Here is a 21,626-nt window from a genome sequence, read left to right on the forward strand (position 1 = left end):
GGTTTGTTGTGAAAGCGTCTTTGCAGAAATTACAATAAGCTTGAAACAATGGCTGGAAGGGACGAGTTTCTTTCATCACCGTGATAGTTCTGCCAGTTAAGAAAGAAGTGCGAATGAGGCCATACTGGGTGGTTAGAAGGGAATTCGTGTTGTTTACCCCAAGTCAGGGTACACGAGACGGAATATAAAACGCGAAACGGACCACAGCCTCACAGGTCGAACAAAGAAAAAGACTCGACGCAGAGTGCTATGAACCGAGAATTAAACGTTATGGACAACCCATCACTGCACTACTGTTACGCGGGTCACCCACCTCTCGTTTCCTCGGGCAAAGCGCGCATTAAACCGCAAATCACTTTTATAAAACGGTCCCCCCCTCGAGAGCCTCGCACTCCCTAATAATATGTTTTCTTTGTTATCCATGTTTTATATCGGGCTTAAGTCAATTTATGCAAAACGGTAAAATTGTCGTAGCAGGTCCGCAGGGTAGAACAACGATAGAATTATCTCTAAGATTAAAATAAATGAGATAGAGGACCTATGGTAATCTGAAGGTTTAAAAACATAAGTGTTATGTTTGGCCAAGTTTTGAAATTTTCCATACGTACAGTGTATCGTAAAAGCTATTGTTTTCGAATTTCTGGATATTTTTCTACCTTTTAACTGAAATGTGATAAACAAAAAATACTCTTGTTTACGCCTGTTTTTGTGTTCTGGTGTTTTTGTTCGGAATAATCCCTCTGATAATTTGTACGCTGGTCTGAAATACGAGGTTCTCCTTGGTTCTCTACATTAGAAAAATATATTTTCAAATATATATCAAATATACAACAAAAAAATGTGTTAAAAAGAAAAAAAAAAGTATGTCTTGAAGTTCTAGGACGTAAGGGTTGTTTTGTAGGTGGATGTTGGTTCCATTCATTGACCGAGGACTGTATGCAATATAGGTTGTTCATTTTTTCCTGGAAAAGTTTAGCCTTTAGGACAACATAGTGCAAACAGTGCTGTATTTTTTCGTTTTGTAATGTTACTTTACATCTGTTGACCTTCGTGTGTCTCCATGTCATATAACTCTAAGTTTGTGTACGAGGTTAGTCATGGGGTAGGAATATCGTTGGGGTAAACTGAGTTTGATCAACTTTTAAATCTGGAAATGTAAGCACTGCGTTTTCTATTTATCCAGCGCGCCTTTGATCTCAAACCGAAAGGATTGTACATAAATAAGGGGCTATACTTTAGAAGAGGTCAGAAAGTTACAAAAGACCTGTTTTTGGTGATATTTCCTATAGTTTGCATGCGCAAACAAAAGATAAGTCGTCTTCCAGGTTAGTCAGGCTTGAAAAGATAAGCTATATCCCGCAGTGGTGGATATATTTTGATTCGTAGAATTGGAACACAAATTTACGAGTTTTATTAATTTTCTTTTTTTCAGAATTCCAATCAATCAGATCCCCGAAGCCCACTCGATTAATGTAACGTTCTAAATTCGATCGTGGCCAAGGGTTGAAATCTAAAGGGCGCTGAGAGGGTTATTGAACCTTGACACGAAGGGCACTGCTCCCCTGCGTGCATCCCCTCCCTGCAGAAAGAGAGAGGTATGACACGAAGGTTTCCAGCTCAGCTTGGACATGTTTTCATGACAATCTGCCTTCCAAGGGCAGCTCCCTCCCAGGCAGGCGCATAGGGACGTTCGTCCGATTTGCTATGACACTTCTGGCGTAAAAATCATACTCGTAGGACATGATTTCTTACATGCGAGTACAATTTTCCAACTATTCCCCAGCATATCGTTTAGTTACCATCAGTCACCAACAGGTTGATACAACAGTAACTTATCTTAATGTGGTGCAGGATCAAAAAAAGCCAGACCACTAGAAAAAGTATCGAGAAAAGCCACTCAACATTCAACATCAAAACTAAGTTCGATTTGAAAAAACTAGATAGATTTAGTAGTAAATAAATTTAACCCTGTATTAGAAATTTGCCGAATAATAGAATATTTACTGCTTTGGACAGTGCCCAGTTTAAAATTATTCCATTTTAATATTTTTTAATACATTCACTTTCTCTGTTAAACGTCTTGTTTTGTTTTGGAGGCAGGAAAAAAATTCGTCAGGGAAAAATTTTCTATAAGACCGACATACATAGAAATGAACTGTGACATCACCATGGCATACTTGATATCAAGAGCTTCGAATACAGGTTTTAAACCGTTTTAAAATTTTAAAATTAGAAATAAGACAACCGTGATGTTTCATGAATTTTATAAACAAAAGTAATGATCATTAGTGATGGCCTTTGACTATTCTCGTTGTTTGTCCTTGGTCGGACACACTTAGGTTTTACGCCATCTTCAGTAGGCAGATGTCAAAAAGGTGTAACTTTGGCTGATTTTTTTTTTAAATTTGTAAAGTTGGTATATAATTTGGAAAAAAATGTTTTAAAATTAAAAAGTAACAAGGGTTTTTTTCGGGACACCCCCTACTGCCACGATGACGTTTATGCCTCTTGGCGACCCAGGTGCAAAACAAAAACCGTTTCGAAAATACACCTGGGCCTTTAAAAACAGGAAATCGATTTTTGGCCCCTCGATGTGCTGAAAGTTCGAACTTACAGCATCGATCTACAGTTCCTCAACATGAAAATAACGGAAAACAGGGGTAGGAAGATCAATATTCAGCAAGGCCCTTCTGTCGGAGTATGCTTTTATACACTCCATACAACCGGTTGAAACACAACATCTCAATTTCTATTAAATGTATAACTTTTTTTTTGACGAGTTGAATTTTCAATGAGATGGAAAATAATTCAATATAAATAAATTGGAAAAAGTTAGGGTGTAAAATGTTATTGTTTCATTATTGATGATGTTGGGCTTTTTGTTTCGGGTTTAGGCAAAGGAACCTCGAAAAATCCGAAGGGATCGTTTAAACTTGTTATTATTTATTGAAAAAATAAAATAAAGCAAAATATTTACCTTAAGCCTTCCTTAGTATGTATATATTTTTTGGCTTTTTTTAGTTATGTAAAAATCGTGTTTTCTTGCTTCTCGTTTCTCTCGTGTTAATTAAAATTTCAGTCTTTAGCTCACTTATAAAACACCACAGCACAATTGAATTTAAATATACGTCCTATGTTATAATAATTAACAATATATATAAAATATTTTATATTTATACAATTAGTTAATAACACGAAGTGAACCGTCAAGAGCTTCTTTGTTTACTGAACAGAATTGGCTTGGTGAGCTGGGGACTGGCGACTGAGATCAGCTGACTGGTTTGGGTGGGGGCCAAGGAAATGGTGAAAATGGTGGGGCTGGGATGAAACATAGGTGGGAAAACATAAACATGCGCCCTGGTCGTGCTCATGCCCCCTTGCGAACGTTGCGAGAGAATTAGTAGGGTGTGGGAGATCGATTCGAACTCTATCCTCACTATCTGACCTCACCGAACGTCAATTTTGATCTATAATGTGTCACAGAAAGCTGTAGTTTATTGACGTTTAAGTCCGCGACTTGTCAGCTTTCCAAAAACCAAATAAAACAACGACAATCCCAATCAAACATCAGGAATTATCAAAAAACATAAATATTAAAGGAAATAATCAGTACGCAAGAAAATGGGACATCGCTGCTAAAGAAACTATGTAAACAACGGGTTATTAAAAACCTAAGGTAACATAACAATATAATCTTGAGGTTACACATAAAATAATTGGATTCGTGCGTAGATTCACTGCACCCGGGGACCACAGATTAATAAAAACCAGGTTCTCAATATCAGGGTTAACGAGCGAGGTCTCGAGTCTATCGTTTAAGGCGATGTGGCGAGTGCCAGGATAGAAAAGTGTAGATAAAGCTTGACCATAAGTAATATTTAGGCACCATTTATTTGGGCACTTTCGTCGGACACATAAAATGGAGTATCATGGATTTTTCTTCGGATTAAGGATTGGTAGTTTGGATCCGGTTTATAAGCAGAATAATTAGAGTAGGTCGAAAGTTTGGTTTTATACTTTAGGAAACATGATCGGATCAGTTGATTGACAAGAGGAAAAAATGGTTGAGGATAAGGAGTCTAAATCACGTAGTAATAAGCTTTGACAATTGTTCTGAGGAATGATTGGAAGGATTCTGTGTGATGGATATCTCATGGCTTGGTGGAAGCACAGAGTTCCTCTACGTATGTCTTGTCCTCCTTCCTACAAGTCGTACAATCTTTCCTACAAGTCTTACATTCCATGCCATGCCATACGTGGTGGGTTGTCGGGATGGGAAAGTGTAGAAGAGGCTTGGGCAGTGGTTATGATGAATCGAGGGCTGTTGGAAGCGGAATAAGTTCAACGGAAAAAACGTTGAAAGATTTTGTGAATGAGTGTAGTGGCGTAGTATGAAGCTTTGACAATTTGTTTTAGGAACTTTTGATTGGAAGATCGCTGGAAGTTACGTTGGATATAAGATGTCTTGGTGAAACCCCATAGTTTAACTCGTTTTATCAAAAGTAGTCAGTTATGTTTCGTATAGTGTTAGTTCAGTTTTGACGGTCATAATTCAGTGCTAAAAGTTTTGTAGTTGTTCAAGACTTCTGATAAATTGTCTCTTAATTGTGAGGATTCCACAACCATCATCGAGGTTGTATCGACGGCATTGGGATGTGTAGGAAAAATATCAGTACAAATGATAAACAAGGTGGGGCCAGGAATGCTCCCTTGTGGGTCGCCTTGTATCAGTCTGATGTCTTGCCACACCAAGTTGCATGAGAAGGAATGTTTTTGCGAATCTAAGATGGGTATTAAACGTTTTAAAATGAATCTTTCGAGGATTTTGTACATCGCAGAAGGCTGGTGGGTCTGTTAAAGGACATCAAATTAAGAAGTTTGTGAGTTTATGAATAAGAATACGAAATGTTTCCAGAATATAGATAGATAGAGAGGGGGTAGAAGGATTGCATATGTAAAAGGCAAATTGAGAATAACAGAGGACAAATGAGTGGGATATTGCGAGATGGAAAACGAGTGGAGGAGACTGGGCACACGCGCGAGAGATAGAAAGAGAAAATTAGAGAGAAAATGTGTGAGGGTGTGAAAGAGAAGAAACAGAAAATTTTTCTATTGTTAGTGTACGAACAGCTACATATTCAAAGCATTAAAAAATAATATACACAATAATATATCTTAATGTACAAATTATTATTGGATAGGTCAAGAAATAATTTAACAAATATTGATTTATCACACTACAGAACTTAATAGATCATTAAATTGGCTGGTAAGATTCACTCCCAGCTCAAGTGCAGCGATATTCACCGCATCACTGACCAAACAAGAGACCTTGCGTTGTCATTGAGGAAAACAATTCCATTCTAATTCATTCGTGCATGCCACCTTTTCCTTGATTCTAGGTGCATTGAGTGAGGAACAGCATTTCATGGTTATCGGAGTTAGTTTGTAATAAGCAGACATTCTGACAAACGAGCAATAACTTAACTAGGTCGTTACAAAAGTTTTTGTGCATAAATTTTTATTTTTATTTCAGTATAAAATGTAAACATGAACATTATTCCTCAAAATATAGGCCAACGTTATCAACTACTTTAACCCATTTTTCTGCCAGAAGTTGAATTTGGTGGTGATAACAGTTATTTGTTTTCGAGGAAAAAGAACATCCTAATATGACATCCTCGTAGTTTTCGAAGTTCCGGCCTTTTAATAAATACGCCATTGACTGGAAAAGACGATAGTCAGACGGTGCGACGTCAGGGATGTAAGGACTTTTTTATCTCAACTAAAAATCGTAATTAATTGAAAGATATTAATTGGTCAAGCGGACCACGAAAACTAGTGAAGTTAATAAGTTAAAATGAAGTATATCTTCACTAAAACTCTCCGTGGCCATTTCATTTGTCGCCGAGAATCAAATAGATTACATGACATTTGAAAAATGGCAAAAAGGAAGGAAAATTAAAAAAAGGGTTGAGATGGGAAGTTAGTGTCCGAGTGGATCGAAGTCACGATAGGTCAAGTGGTAGAGTAGCGTATCTAGCCGAAGGTCGTGGGTTCGAATCCCGTTGTGACACTGACGTTTTTATCTCAACTAAAAACCTTAATTAATTGAAAGATATTAATGGTCAAGCGGACCACGAAAACTAGTGGATGTAAGGAGGGTTGGGCAAGAGAACTTGCTTCATTTTTGAACATTTTTCTTTGGCAACGTGAACGATGAGCAGGAGCGTATGGATATTTAGTTAATAGCATGACTCAGTTGATCGTGTACAGTACAATGAAACCACTTTTCGTTTTGTGTATTTACAATGCAATGGAGAAGCAGAAGAGAAAGAGAGAACATTGGATTCATCCAGTGAACATGAAAAGGGTAGCACTTGGTCAATTCTACTGTCTGCATGGGGAACTTCGACGCTATCCTGTCAAGGTCTTCCAATACTATGGGATGACAGTAGCTTGATTTGACGAGCGTCTTTAAAATTCCACAGACAGGGCCTGTTCTGAACTTCCACGATAAGTTGGTCCACGTCCATTCTAGATGAGCTTCACTTGTAGTTTGCCTGTCCTGTTGCCTGCCTCTTCCGTGCTTGTCCGCCGTCAGTGTGGCGCACCCCCTTTACTTTGAACTGTTTTGATCTGTTTAGACGGAACCCAGGGGAACATTGATGGACGATGGTATACCAACGGACCTCGACGGAGACATTTCGACGGAAATTTACGCTCAGTCTTTCGCTAGCTGTGTGTTTTGAATGTAAGTTTGTGCAGCGGAAATTTCCGTTGCATTCCGTCTAGTGTGTCGCCGGTTAGTCCTTTTTTCCAGTAGTGCCTTAGTAGACCACGAATGACAATGGTTTCTGACATTTTTTGGTGATATTTATAAAATGGAGTGCAAGGCAGAGTCAGAATAAAGAATTAGTCAAAGTAAACAATGATGTATGCACGGTTTACATCAGAATAGAATAAGGATTAAAATGGAAACTTGGTAAATCACCAATTAACTAATGCTCAAAGACTTTTGTAACCGTGTATAAAGAATTGTTATTAAACAAATTCTAATATGAATTTAGTTAATAAATATGTTTTAAATTTTACAATCTTGTCGAGGGGCTAAGGAGGTCATCGCGTGGATAACTTGTAACAATCCCATGCAAAATTCATCATTAAATTTGCACAGCATAAAGATTAGGACCGAGAAAGGAAACAAACGGCACACGTGGATTTTGAAACTGGGGCATCTAAGAAAAGCCAACTCACCTTCCTGTTTGCTAACAACGATTTACATTTCAACGAGGCAAAATTTATTTATGCCTATATTGGCAAAAATATAATCCGAACGCCAGTTTGATATGTGAATCGAAGTCATTTATAAGCTGTAGCTGTAGAAAGCCGACAATTCTCCTTAAAAGAAAAACTTGACAGACTGACTGAATAAACTTTAAATGGCTGACATCATCATGGGAGGAATCACGTACAACGAACTGTTTTTCTCAGAACGTAAGATTCAGTCAGATAATTTTCACATCTTGACCAAGTAATGGACATCTAAGAAAATAGGACTGAAAGAGCGAATGGACGAGGTGGAAGTTGGGCTTCTCAAGGCCGTTTTCGTTCGTAAAATTGTTGCAATTCGCCTTCGTGATGCCTTCACCGCTATTATATATTTACATATTTCTAGGACAAAGCTATTGCAGCTTGCACTTCATTCCAGTAAACGCCAATTATATAGACAATTACGGACTTTTATGTGCGTGTTAGGAGAAAAAAAAATAATGCAAGGATTTTTTTGGTGGTGGGGCAAATACAAACATTCTGAATGAAGGTAACATGAAAAAATCCTGGAATTTTGTAGATATCAATTTAACAACGATACAAGAAAAAAAAGCAGAAATATAGGGGAATGGGAGAGAGGGTGAAAGAGAAACTAAGAAATGAGGGAGAAAGTATTAGCAAGATAGAGAAAGAGCGAGAGAGAGAGAGAGAGAGTGAGAGAGAAGGAAGGAAAGATAAAGAGATGAAAATTGATCGAGCAGACAGACATAATGAGTGACAGTGATAGAGTTAAATAGATCAAGACAGCTAAATAGAGTGGTAGGGAGGGGGAGAGAGATAAAGAGAAAGAAAGGAAAAAGAGAAGAAAACTGATCGAGCAGACAGAAACAATGAGTGACAGTGGTAGAGACAAATAGATCAAGAAAGGAAAAAAAAGATGATGAAAGAAGATGAAACATTTACTATGAAAAAGGATTAACGGTTGATGGGCTGAGAAAGAAAGATGGATATGTAAAGAGGTAATAAGAATGAGAATAAAGTATGAGTAAAAGATAATCTTGTAGTGAGAAAACGTGAGAAAACTGATTGTAAATACGTCGATAGCAAGCAAACTATAACATTGTTAGTAGTTCACGACGTTGTTTTGTCATGCCGTTATAGGCCACTTTTGTGCCCCAGCTTGGTTCACCACAGGGATAGATCAGTCGGTACAACATGAGATCACAATGAGGGCTTAAAACAAATTAATTTTGGACCGCTTTGACGATAGTGCACAGTGATGTGTAGATGACCTGGTTGTTCTCCTTTTGCAGGACAGAAAACTCCAGCTATTTCTTCTGCTATAGGCTTGTCAAATCTTCGCACGTCTATCGGTACACTATCAACAAAACGGAAGTTTAACTTAAAACTTGGTTCTTGCATTGTTTTTTATTATTCAGAGATTTTTAGCGAAAATAACATCAATGACTGTCGAAACTGTGCGGTTTGATTTTGTATTTTCTGGACGTCCCGAATGCACATGCAAAGCTTTGAAGAAACTATAAATATAATTGACTATATGATGGAATTTCACCCTTGTTATTTTTCCGAATCAATTTGAGGTCAGGGCTTTTGTTTTGTGACATCAAGAACGAAAATCCGTGGGCGGTTCGGCCACAATTTTGATCGGCGTTTTGGGCTTCACAATTATATATAAAGACAGCGTTTAAAAAGTTAGTTCCTTTTCTTTAAACAAAAAAGAGTTCATGTATTATGTTATTTTGTAACATGAGAATTGAGCTAATTTTTAGGGTTCGCTGAACTTCAAGCCTATTAAGTTCTATTAAAACTAATTTGTGAAATATACGTTTATGTCGATGGTAACGTGTAGATTATCTGCATCGGTGACAAAACTTTTTTATGAGCTTTTAACAAATTTGCAAGCTGAAGACTTATCATCGTGTATTCGCTAATCGGCAATGAACTTTTTTAAAACTTCTGAAGATTTGTTGAGGAGTAACTCGCCCCAATGCATCTAAAACCAACTTACCTACTTACTTATACTGACCTATCAACCTTTCAGCCGAACATCTCAGGTTTCTATATCAATTCTGCATAAATAGGCCATTAGTTTATGATTTAACAACGTTTAAACTACAGCCTAAACCTTGACCTTCTCATGGCATGTATAATAATAATATGCAGGCCACTTAAAATAAACTAGTTTGTAAGCATTAGGTCTTAAGTTTGTGGCTCATGGACCCAAGGTTTGATTTTAGCCTCAACATCGCTGTGGTGTGTTCACCGCGCCGTAAAAAGCGTTTTCTTTTGTTCGTCAAAACTGTTCCGAAGCTCTCCCACTGAAGGGGGACTGGTCATTTGATAAGAGCACGGAATCGTGACCGAGACTGTTAACATCGCTTGGGGGGATAAAAAAGGAGAAGAAAGGGGGAAATCCGATGAAGAAAATTAGTTGAAAAACACTTGATTTTTTAATACAGCCAAGAAAAAATTGCTCGGAGGAACAATAGGTAGTTTTCTAAAGCAAAATACAACAACACACTAAGAAAAATAATCACTTGATTTGACCAAGACTGCTAATTTCACGAAGATGTCTTTTTGAAAAGGAAGTGAATCGAAAAATGAATCTAAGAAATAATAAAGATAGATACGGATGAAGTAACAGAGAAAAAGTTGAGACAGAGTGATAGTAAGGTATAGTAATTTAGAGTGAGTGAGAGAGAGGGTGGTAAGATTATATAAGAAAGAAAACAGAGATAAAGGGGACATGATGAACAATGAACAAGAAAAAAAATTAAATGGTACGAAGACTGAGGTGTACCACAGAAGAGCAGAAAGAGAGAAAGACACAAGAAAAAATATGGGGAGAGATAGTATGTGAGCAAGAGGTAAAAAAAGAGCAATAGGAAAAGAGAAAAGACAGGAGTAAATTATTATTTAAAAAAAAGATATATCGATTTTTGAATAAAAATGAAAAGAAAAAAGAACGGGAGAAAGAGGGAAAGAGAATGAGTGAGAGGTAAAGAAAACAGAGAGCAATAGAACAAAAGAAAAGTCATTAAATAAAAAGTATATGATCAATGTGTATGATTGTTCAATAAAAAATACGGGAAGAGAGAAAGAGAGGTAGTGAGAGAGAAAGTGAATAGGGAGGCAAAAACAAAGACGGAGGCATAAAGTTGGATGCTGAGAAATAAGGAGTGAGAAAAGATAAAGCAGAAACTATGGGAAGGTTTATTTTATTTCAAATTATGAGGTTGTTGGCTAAACATAATCCATAGGAAAATATCGTTTTAACATTAATGATTTAAAAAGAAAATCAGTCTAATCCGTATATGCAAGCATTCTTTCTTTTTCCTTGTTATATTCTTTATCCTTATATATTTTGCTACTAATCGTGACTTTTTTAAATATTTCATTCTGCCTAGGCATACAAGATTTAATTATTTTGTAACGGAAAACGATAAAACTTTCTTATGTCCTAATAATCTTATCTTTTTATAGTAGCTATAGTGGTGTACACCAAGTTGTGAAATTTTTGAAACATTGTAAAACGATTCAGGATGGAGAGGTTTTGATTGCTCAAACTTTACCTTAGTCTATTATCTGACATAAGAAACCTGGTTAGTTTGTGTATATATTTTTTAAATTATTTTCATACGTTTTGTTAACGAACAGATTATAGTTATTGAAACAGACATAGATCAGGTTTAAAATAAAATTATGCTACTTATGGTGTCGATCATTCAGATTACTAATTGTGATTTAGACTATTTTTTGTAGTAAAGTACTCTTTATCCCATTTATATCTTTGTAACGCTACTTCAGATTTCGCTCTATTATTTAATTCTATTAGTAGATTTCATCATCAATGCGTTTTGAAGAGGGAGTCGATTTCAAAATTTCAAAGCCGGCGGTTGTCGTTGGGAATTATTATGGCTTGTTTTTAGCCCATTTCGAATTCGGCCCGTGTATTTACTGTTTAATTTCCGTCGGGATCAACGTGTTGTGCGAGTCATAACGGTACTCTGTTTGATAGAAGCCACCGTGAAATTTGGAACGGACACGTGCACGGGTCCAAAGGCTTGACCGGAACACGAAACTACATTTTAACTGGATTACCGACTTGTCGTCATACGAGTCATCGGAGTGATGTTAAATAACAGAGTGGCAAATTTTAATAGAACTAAGCTAACAGTCTTAGCTGACTACGAAAGTCAGGAAATATCCATGTGATATAAGATAACAGTTATCGCAGTAAAGTTAGCGAAACAATAATTATCAAGCGGTCTTGTATTTTTTTCAGATAAGCTATCAGTCATATAACTGGGCAGGAACAAAACCGGGGTCTTCTGATGATTCCATTACAACTCGAAATTAAACAAATAAAAGTTTGTCGAAAGATTGCACCGGTTGATCTGCGAAAGGGTTAACATGCCAGTATCCTATTGTTAGTGATTTTAATTTTGCTTAAAAAAATTACTAAATTTCGCTGTACATTGGTTAATGTCAGAGAATGTCCTTCCTGTCTTATGTCAGTGGATGTTCATAAAATACTTTCTGTCAACCATAGGAAGTAAATATGAAACACGTTTTATACGTGTTTTTTTGGCATACCCACTGCCACTAATATTCCACTCTTTTTATATGTATCTATCTTTTAATCATCTATCTGTCTCGCTCTCCTTTTTTCTTTCTCTATTTATCTATCTACGTTTCTCTCTATTCTCTGCCTCTTACCACTATGTCCCTCAAGTCAACAAAAGGAGTTTAACTCTCTTCCTTTCTTTCAAATACCTCTTNGTTAGGAAGAGCAGTTTAACTCTCTTCCTTTCCTTCAAATACCTCTCTCAATCTCTTTCTTTTCCTTTTCCTCTACTCAATGTTTTTATCATATTTATTTACCATCTATTTTTCTATCTATCCCGCTCCCATTTTCCCTTTCCCTATTTTTCTCTCTCTCTCTCTCTCTCATGCTCTCTCTTTCCCCCGCCTTTTCCCCTATCTTTATCTATCTACATATCTTTCTCTCTCTTTACTTTGTCTCTTTCCACTATGTCCATCAAGTCAGGAAGAGCAGTAACTCTCTTCCTTTCCTTCATTTACCTCTCTTACTCTCTTTCTTTTTTCTCTACTCAATCTGTGTATCTATCTTATTCATATACCATCTATTTTTCTATCTATCTATCCCGCATCCTCTCTCCCTTTTTCTCTTACCCTATTTTTCTCTCCCTTTTTCCCTTTCTCTATTTTTCTCTCTCTCTCTCTCTCTCTCTCTCTTTTCTCTCTCTCTCTCTCCTCTTTCTCTCTCCTCTTTCTCTCTCCTCTTTCTCTCTCTATCCATCTATCTTGATCTATTTGTCTCGATAACTGTCACTCATTGTGTCTGTCTGTTTGATCAGTTGTCTTCTCTTTTTTCTTCTTTATCTCTCTATCTATCTATCTTTCTGGTTGTTCGAAAGAGCAGTTCAACATCTCGTTTCCTTTAAATTTCACTCTCCCATTCTCCCCTCGGAAACGGAGTAGACTCTCTCGGCCCATAGTCTCAACGGTCGTGGGTTCGGTTCCCATCGTCACCCCTAGCCCTTTTGTCACGATACCCTTCCCCCAACTACATTGAAACTATCTAGTACTCAACTACTTGGCTAATATCCGAGTCCATAAGGCAAAAAAAACAATCCCGTACTTCCTCTCTGTCCTTTTTTCCCCTCTATCTTTCTTATTATCCCTCGCTCTTTCTCTTCCACTCTTCTCTTCGCTTCCTTTCTCTTATCATATCTCTTACATCATCATCATCATCTCTTATGTTATAAGTTGGACTTTCCATCTGTCTCACACCCTTTCCAGACCAAAGTTCAGTAAATGATTAGGGATGGTTAGGGATCCATCCCTAACCAATGATGATACCATCGATTGGGTAACAAGCGAATGGACTTTTGTTAAAAATTAGAATTCGATTTTTGTTGTTGGTTAAAATTTGTCCAAACACAAGACTTTTTGAACTTATATGTAGTTTTTTCTCGTTCACTTTATGTGTGTAATCAACTTATTGGTTGGATTATTAACATCCTCCAGGGTTTATGTGCACTCAATGTACTTCCTCTTACATTAAACAAAAACCTGGACGACGTATTTTCCTTTGGGTTAATCAGTCCGGGGCCAAGGCCGGCGTTTCGACTTAAATACATTTACCGCTATTTCATCATACTGAATACAGAACAAAACAGAAATCTGTCCTAATCGCGAAAAAAATCCAGGCCGTGACTGCATATCGGCCGTCTTTCAGATTGATGAAATGATTTGATACTGTGTGATGTACTGTATGACCTGTCGTTGCACAATAGGGTTATCGCAAAGGATGATTGAGATAAAAAACTGACCCCTAATATATTTACCAGTTGCGGTGAAGATGCATTGTCCACAATCGGCTGATCTCAGGAGGCCTGTTGTGATTCACAAACGGAAGGGATTGGCAAATGAAAATGCCTTCCTTTTCGCTTCGAGATTTTCACGCTATTTCGACAATTGGGTCGGGTCTTCTTCTCATTTCCCGTTTATTTACATTTTACATCAGAATCCTGCTGCCATGGAGCAGAACCGACTCGCGAGCTTGCCTAGATGAATGATTTAACGTATACATCATTTTGATTAATTCAATTTTAAACAGATCATCTTCTTGTACTTATACATATTGAAAAATGTATATGCCGGCACATTAATAACTTTTAGAATACATATAAAAATAGAGAAAGGCAAATTGAACAATATGGCTCTTTTGTCTTTAAAAATCATACCTTCCTTACATAATTTTAATAAGAAAAAAAGCATTTTTTTAGTTATGCCTGAAATATTTCAAAAGTGTATAAAACATTAAGAATATTATTCTCTATAAGCGAGTACTGAAATGTAAAACTATGCAAGTGTCTGCGGGGTGACGCACTGGTTGATCATGCAGGTCCAACAAATTCTAACTGTCAAAAGCGTTTCACAGTTGAACACCGATGAAAGAGCAAATTATTTTTATTATGGATATCATTATGAAATATGATTTAAAAAAGCTTATAAATTCTTTGAGAAACATTAACGGAAGGCCACTTCACTCCAAGTTGCACGGTTTTGATTTTCGATGCATTCACCAACAAAACAGCTCAAAAATGAATAAGTATATTGCTAATTTTATAGTATTTACTTTCCCTAGCATTTTGATTTTATTTTTATTATAAATTGCATTAAAATTGATTAGCAATTATGTTTTTTAGTAAAGGAAAATTTAATAAACGGATTGTGAAAAATAACAAAATAAAAGAGTTTAATTCCATAATTTTATTTATTGGACACAATTTTTTTAAACAATTAATACCGTGTGTAATGTCCTCTGTTAGCTATAACTTTTGTGCACCTGTTAGGCATGCTGTTAATAAGGTTGTCACTAATTTCATAAGGAATTTCACTCCGTAGATGTTGCAAAGCTGAATCTCACTCATTTGTTGCAAAGCTGAATCTCACTCATTTGTTGCAGGTCAACTGGCTGCGAATGGTGATCGAAAAGCCTTCCCTGCAACGCATCTCACACGTGCTCAATGGGATTGAGGTCTGGAGACAGTGTAGGAAGGGGCAGATTGAGAAATTCCCAGGTTTACTAAACACTGATGATCAAGTCTGCCTCTTGTCAGTTTTGGCATTGTCATCCAGAAATCGAAAATTCCTGCCAATGAGAGAGATTTGAGGAATTTCTTGAATATAACGGACTGCGTTGACGTTGCCTTCCAGTTCGTCCTCCAGTGCCAGATCGTTACACCGCCTCCTCCAAACTGCAATGAAGGGAGCACGAACTGCATTGTATGCATCCGGTAGACTCTTCAGCGTTTGCTATCTCTATACAGAAACGCACTCAGAGTAAACAGCATATAGCAGCGTTCCAGTTGGTTCTCTTCTAGGCGCTCGCTGAACCATATTCTCCAGAGTTGCTGATGGTGGGTTGTTGCCGCAAATCGTCTCAAAGGCGATGTGAGGCCAACTTGATAAAGGCCTTGCCAAAACATCTTGTACTTCATTTAGGACCTGGCGGGCCTGTGGAAATTGCACCGTCTTGCAGCAATGACAATAATCCTGACCTCCCAGTGTCATAATACGCTGAGATCCACTACCAGGCCTCCTGTTGGCACTTCCAGTCTCTCGTTAAAAGCAGGGAGACCACCCTCTGAGAAACGCCAACTCCTCTGTGATATCCACTTGCCATTGAATATAACGGACTGCGTTGTTGTTGCTTGATGGAAAAATGGAAAAATTGTTGAATTAAACCCTTTTATTTTGTTATTTTTCACAATCCGTTTATTAAATTTTCCTTTTGCTAAAAAACATAATTGCTAATAAATTTTAAGCAACCTTGATGACTCATTCTCAAAATAATATTGCGAACTTCTCGTTCAAGATGATGTCTTTCCATGGTTAAAGAGAATACAACTGGATTAAAATGGTGAAAAGACGAAAAAGGTGTTTGTTTATAAAATAAGTATTCTTCATGTTTACTATTCTTAAGTAAATCCATTAATTTACAGGACATTTGTAAGAGAATTAACATTAGTTTGTTTTTGGTTGTATTTTCTATTTGTTTTATCCAACTCACAAGAATATATTGGTTAATTTAATTAAAATCAATAGAACAAGAATAAATTACAAATATCCCTATTCATTTTTGAGCAGTTTCTTGGATGTGAACTTTTTCCGTACCGAATGCATTCAGGACTTCTTGGTTGGCTGATTTTATGAACTTTTTTTGTTAGTGTAACCTCTTTTATGATTTGCTATGTCACAAGCATGTATTTCATCTTGAAAAGTTTTTAGTGAGGTTTTTGTGCCCAATTTATTCAATACATTGATAATTTTGTAAACTTCTTTCTCTCTGTATGTAAACGTTGTCAATTTAATGTATGGTTTTCCTGTGTAATTGTTGTTGGGTCTTTTGATTAGTTAAGTTTGTTTAGTTTTGATTGAAATTCCTTGGGCTAGGCCGTAATTCGAACCCAGAACCGCTAGCGTGGTAAATACGAGTCTGGCGTCCTTATCACTTACTGCGATCCCCACTTGCCTATTTTTACATGCAATATAATAATTTATGATTCTACGGATAAAAAAATTAATATTCATAAGTGAGGGAAGCGTAACTTCTACGTGTGTGTGCATTTTGCCAAGAGCGTACTTTGACCTTTCGCCCACGTCCGGAACTGTCTTGATAGTTGAAAAATTTATTTTATCAGTTGGTATCTATTAAATGGGTAAAATCCTTTCTTTGCAGAATCACTTTACTGCAAATTGAAAATGCAATGGAAGAACAGGAACAACAAACCGTAAAGATCGGAAAAGAAATCATTTAGATATAATTAAAGAAGTCAGTTCAAAATTAAATATTCTGATCATGGGAAGTTCGTCTTTTAATATCTTGCCACTCCTATGAGAAAAAATTGTTTGTTGATCAGCCCTGCAAAAGAATCGTGAACCCAAATCAATGCTACTAGTGTTTCCAATAAGAAATTGCAGTTATCAAAATCAACTTCCTACTAACGTTTATATAAAAAAGGATCAAAAACATATTTTCAGTTTTTTTTCTCGCTATATTGTATAATGTGAAAGTGGATTACACCTATACAACAATCCGGTAGCAAACCAGCAGATTTTTTTAAAATAAAGACCCTGACAGGCAAAAAATTCCCCCCAATTGATTGTTTATCGTTTTCTCGATGAAAATTCTGCCCTTAATTTGTCTCATTATTTTCACTAAAAATTATTTGTTTATGCTATGTTTTAAATGTGGAATATCTATTAGAGGTAAATACCCTTAATTCTTTGTCCAAAACGTGTAAAGGATTTTTCCATGTTTACTTTTTACAGAATTTAAAATGTTTTTCAGTCTCATTTGAAAACTGAAGCAATAAACTGTTTGGTTTTCTTCTTTTAAATTTTTAAACTGAAAAATGCCACTTAATACTGGGGATGTTGCGCGTGGTGTGGCACTTATTATTGATGATGGACGTTCCATCAGGTATGCGGCTATTGCTATAGGAGTTCCCTATGAAACACTCAAAGTGCTGTTAGACGTTTTCCAGCAATTGGGTCCTACCATAGAAGGCCCAGTTCTGGACGCCGTAGAGTAAGCCATGACCATTTTTTGACTTTGCGAAACCGGCACCTTACTGGTGCTCAAGCGATTCATCAGCTCCAGGAAGTTGGAGGTGTCCAAATTTCTGAACGCACTGCTCGCAGAAGATTAAATCATGGACTGATTGCTTTTTGTCCCGTAAGAGGACCAAAGATGACCAAAACACACAGAGTTGCACGGCTCGCATTTGCTCGAGAACACAGCCATCGATCTTCGGACGATTGGTCTGTACTTTTTACATATGAGTGTGATTTGCTCTACGATGGGCGTGAAAGACAGTGGAGATGGCGAAATGAAAGATACGAAGCTTGTAATTTTTCTCGGAGCCAATCTTGGTTATAGCTCAATGATGGTGTGGGCGGGAATCTCAATGGAGAGTCACAAGGAGTTGGCTCAGTTGTGAAGGGCTTTTGACGGCCAATCGTTTTGTGGATGAAATTTTGGAACATCGTGCATCGTGTGGAACATCTTTCCTCAATGAAAGCAGCGACAATCCTATTCATGTGGCTAGCATAGTCCAAACATCAAGGTCTTAACCTGGCCAGCCCGTTCTCCAGACTTGAACCCCATCCATCATTTATGGGATAACCTCAACAGACGAATAAGAGCACGTCCATCGCTTCCTGATACGCTCCACGATCTTGAAAGAACTATTCGTGAAGATCGGGCTAACTTCCAGCAAAGAGCCATTTCCTGACTGGTAGAAAGTATGCCGGGGCGTCTTCGAGATGTAATCAAGGCAAGAGGAGGAAATGCGCGATACTGAAATGTCCATCTTATTTTTTCATTTTCCTTAGCAATTTATTTATTTTTTGCTATTTTAGACTCGAAACGTTAAAAAATGTTAACTTTGATTAGTATATAAAAATATATACAATTCAAGTTGTACACACCACCACACCAGACCGCGTCTCACGATCTTCAAATAATTATATTACAAGTGGGTGGAATTTTTTGCCTGTGTGTGGGTGTACATATATATATTTTAAAATTTATAATAATGTTTTGTTGAAAAGCAGTCCACGTGTGTAGTTTTTGCAGCATAAAGGGTTTTGAGAGCATAGATAATCCTTATCTGAAAATCCTTGAGTCACGCCAACTTCGCAACAAAACGAGTGAAACGGTATAATTCCATTTGCCATTTCTGTAATCTTCGGCGGATTCCCGGAACGTTTGGAACTTCGCTATGGTCGGCACATTAGCTAATTGCCACACAGACACCAGAAATAAATGTTTTTTTTTTCTTTTTTTTCATTGGCCTTGGGTTGCATGTTACACATATGATATCAATCCGAGGCAGAGAATACAGCTGTATGAAATTTCATCCATCGATTTACTAAATTTTGCTGCTTTTGAAAACAATTGGGATTCGTTTTAGGCACCTATAAAACCCTTAAATTACACACGTTTTCATTGCAATAAAAAAAATTACATTTTTTAACTGGATTCGCCAGGGCAATGTTTTTGCTAATTTCCTGTGTTTCCACCTAAAAATTCATAATTCTTTTAAATTTTATCCAAATTCAGTGTTATTAAAACCGTTGGTGACAGATATAAGGATGAAATAAAAAATTTTACGTTTTATTTTATATCTCCGGTTCTGATTTATTAACGAAGGCTTTTTCCTGTAGTTTATAGCAGTCTAAAATAATTTCAAATTCCCAGTTATCAGTAGCGTCTTTTCAAAGTTATCACCATTTTAGTGATTTTCGGAGAATGGTCGGAGGCATTTTGAAGGCGAAAAATACTAGGATTTTTCTATTTGTCTAGGGCTGTCTATGTCTTTTCAAAGTTGCCAAAAGTGGAATAAAAAGTTTATGGATTTGTCTAAAAATTGTATTCAGTGGTTATTTCAGGTCAGCCTCCCCTTGTGAGTTGTCCTTAATTAAGGAATAGGCCTCGTCCTCTGCCGTAAAACCTTATGACATAATTTTTAATTTGTTCATCATTGCTCATTGTTGTATTGCTTCTTTGGGAAAATTATTACGATATAATTGTAAATAAACTCGTCTAAAGGGATTGTAAATTAAGGCTGACCTGTACTTTAAAAGGATTGAGTCAGTTGATTGACTTTCTGGAAAGAATACCCCTTGCCTGTTCAGCTGTTATCTTGTAAACTCAGCTGAATTTTTCTTAAGGGTAAAACTTGATTAGTTAAAACAGAAAATAATTTTTGGCTTAAAACGAGAAAACAATTTCCGTTATCAATCGCAGTCAAGACAATCTTGTATCAAAATTAAGAAGAAAAAAATGCCATAAACAACTCTTTCCTTAAATAAAAATATAAAAATGGTTTGGTAATCATTTTCAAGAAATTCTATCTTATTTTTTGTTCTTATCTTTTCTCTTTTTCAAAGGGCCTCGTGTAAGAATAAAAGTTATCGTTTTAGAATCAACAGGAGTTTCTTGACCCCCGTAACATGATAGGGAACCATAATAAGTAATTATCACCAAATCTTTACAGAGGTTTTTTTTTCCACTGTTGTCTTGTAGGATGAAAAATATAGGCAATTTTGCAATATCACAAAACAGTAGAATTTATCCAAGGGTTTCAATATTTATTTTTAACCAATTGTAATCATTTTTTTTTAGCTTAACATCAAAAAATTGTACAACAGCGATTACGATCCTCAAATCGAAAGTGAAGTTTTGAATCGTGACAATTGTGTTCGTGTTTCTTGTAGAAGGCCATCATCCAAAAACAACGTAGAATAACATCAAAAAACTACTGGTAATATAAATTTATCGTTTATCGTTCCTCATTAGCAGATATCCTCCCAAAAAGGATACAATTAAATTAATATCAATATTTTAATGAGTAAACAGATGAGAAAGAGTAGATAATGGGAGAAAGATAACGAGACATACAGTAAAAAAGAACAGAGATGGATGGATCGATAGAGAGATAGAGAGAGAGAAAAAAAATGTGTGAGAAATTATAGGTGATAGAGATTACGCGTCAGTGAGAGAGAGGGAAAAAGAAAGACAAAAGGAGGAACTGAGTAAAATTAAATAGCTTATAGCGAGAGGTAATGAGTAAATGTGAAAGAAGAAAGAGTAAAGGTAAATGAGAGGGATGGTGATAGAGAGATAATGCATGAGCGGGAAAGGGACAGTGAGAGTGAAAGAAAGAGAGAGCTTAAAGAATGTGGAGGACAGGAGTAAAAGGAAAGGGAGAGGGATGGGATAAGAAAATGAAGAAAAGAGAACGAAAAAGGTTGTAAGATCTACAGAAGCCGATAGAACACCCATCTTTTCGTTCACCCTTTTTCTATCTCTTTCTCTTAGTTTCTCTTTCATCCTCTCTCTATTATCTATCGCATTTTCTATTAATAAAAAAAAAAGTAAAATAGGAACTGTTACCTTTAAACATTTGAAGAAACAACTCATTAACGCTTTTTTGTTTATTGACTAAACTATAAAGATTAAGTACAAGTATTTGAATTGTAGACTTTATATAATAAAGAAAACTTTAGAAAGCAGTAAAATATCTTATCATAACTTAAAATATATCAGTACTTACGTGATTGAAATTGAAAGCTATTTATATTTGGAAATGTGCATGCATTCGACACTGTACTGTTGTTTTTCTAAAAAAATACTGAATAATTGATAACAGAATTATTGTACCTATCACTATAATGATTTAATTTAACCATCCAGACAAGCGATAAGGTCCTTGAGATTTATTGGTATTTTTACGTTTCAACCGACCTGAAACCCGATTGAAACGTCGAATCCGGTCTGTTTGGCTTCTCGCCGATGAAACCAAACGCTAAGGGGGTAAAAAAGTTTAACAAGAAACCCCGGAAAAGCCATCTGGCAAATGGCAGATGGAGAAATTCCAGAGGGTGTACCTTTTCAGACAGGCCCGAGGTTTATTGCACAAACAAAGGACGAATAGCGGTCCTACTTTACAAGGAATACAAAGAACGTTTTATTTGGATATTGACCCTGAGTGATCCCTCGAATCCGAGTCCATCTAGTCGGAAATGATTCGGCATAACGGGCACATTTTTATGATTCAGGAAAACTAGAAACCACTCCCGGTGGGAGTTTGTTCCTCAAACATTTATCAAAAATTTTCATGACGTTAAAGACATGGATCTTAGCAATAATTAATATCTACTTGACAGTACTTAATGTTTAATTATATTCAATTGCTTAATTATTCCGAAGAATATAAGAATAAACTGTC

General features: G+C 36.4%; 2 protein-coding genes across 3 annotated transcripts in view; one reads left to right on the forward strand and one right to left on the reverse strand.

Moving 5' to 3' along the window:
* Nucleotides 1-3,255, reverse strand: part of LOC106673788 (tumor protein p53-inducible nuclear protein 2) — a 36,734-nt gene extending 33,479 nt beyond the window's left edge. The window contains exon 1 of the mRNA XM_014406058.1: nucleotides 2,978-3,255. The gene's annotated coding sequence lies outside the window, so the exon portion shown is untranslated. The remainder of the gene's footprint in view (nucleotides 1-2,977) is intronic.
* The window catches only part of LOC106673758 (uncharacterized aarF domain-containing protein kinase 5), a 96,245-nt gene that overhangs the window by 39,996 nt on the left and 34,623 nt on the right, over nucleotides 1-21,626 (forward strand). Inside the window, exon 4 of one of the 2 annotated variants that reach the window (XM_024229427.1) lies at nucleotides 20,021-20,159. The exons of the other annotated variant lie outside the window; for it this stretch is intronic. The gene's annotated coding sequence lies outside the window, so the exon portion shown is untranslated. The remainder of the gene's footprint in view (nucleotides 1-20,020; nucleotides 20,160-21,626) is intronic. 2 annotated transcript variants of the gene reach the window in all.

Source organism: Cimex lectularius, unplaced genomic scaffold (genome assembly GCF_000648675.2).
Source record: "Cimex lectularius strain Harlan isolate CLEC.00 unplaced genomic scaffold, Clec_2.1 scaffold233, whole genome shotgun sequence".
Classification (NCBI taxonomy): Eukaryota; Metazoa; Arthropoda; class Insecta; order Hemiptera; family Cimicidae; genus Cimex; species Cimex lectularius.